This window comes from Galeopterus variegatus, unplaced genomic scaffold (assembly GCF_000696425.1).
Source record: "Galeopterus variegatus unplaced genomic scaffold, G_variegatus-3.0.2 Scaffold19597, whole genome shotgun sequence".
Taxonomy (NCBI): domain Eukaryota; kingdom Metazoa; phylum Chordata; class Mammalia; order Dermoptera; family Cynocephalidae; genus Galeopterus; species Galeopterus variegatus.
Genome location: NW_007745708.1, coordinates 3480 through 3989, shown reverse-complemented (window position 1 = coordinate 3989; position 510 = coordinate 3480). Strand labels below are relative to the sequence as shown.

The following is a 510-nucleotide window of genomic DNA, read 5'->3' as shown; positions in this document are numbered from 1 at the left end:
AGCTGAAGGCCTAAGAGAAGAAAGACAGAGGTCCCAAAGGCAGAGGGAGTTCTGCCAGCGATGCCTTTGGACTGAAGCTGTGGCATCAGCCCTGCCCTGGGTGTCCCGCCTGCCAGCCTGCCCTGCAGGCTTCAGACTCACCAGTTCCATGGTTCCGTGAGCTAATTCCTTACAATCAGTCTCTCTGAGTAGTTCGTGGGAAAATAGAATTAAAAGATAATATGAATTCTGTGAACTTTTTGAAGACCCCTTGTGTATGTGTATACACACACACGGGCACACACACATGCACGCACACACACGTGCACGCACACACACGTGCACGCACACACACATGCACGCACATACACATTCATGCACACACACGCATGCATACACGCGCGCGCGCACACATGTACGCATACACACGCGCACACACACACACATGCCACCGCACCCCACCCCCATTGATTCTGTTTCACTGAAGAACTCTAACTAAAAACCAGGAGATTATCCTGGATCCGAGATTGC

General features: G+C 51.6%; 1 long non-coding RNA gene across 1 annotated transcript in view; it reads left to right on the top strand.

Moving 5' to 3' along the window:
- The window catches only part of LOC103583089, a 1512-nt gene extending 1277 nt beyond the window's left edge, over positions 1-235 (top strand). Inside the window, exon 2 of the long non-coding RNA XR_549825.1 lies at positions 3-235. This is a non-coding gene — a long non-coding RNA (uncharacterized LOC103583089). The remainder of the gene's footprint in view (positions 1-2) is intronic.
- The last annotated feature ends 275 nt before the right edge of the window (positions 236-510 follow it).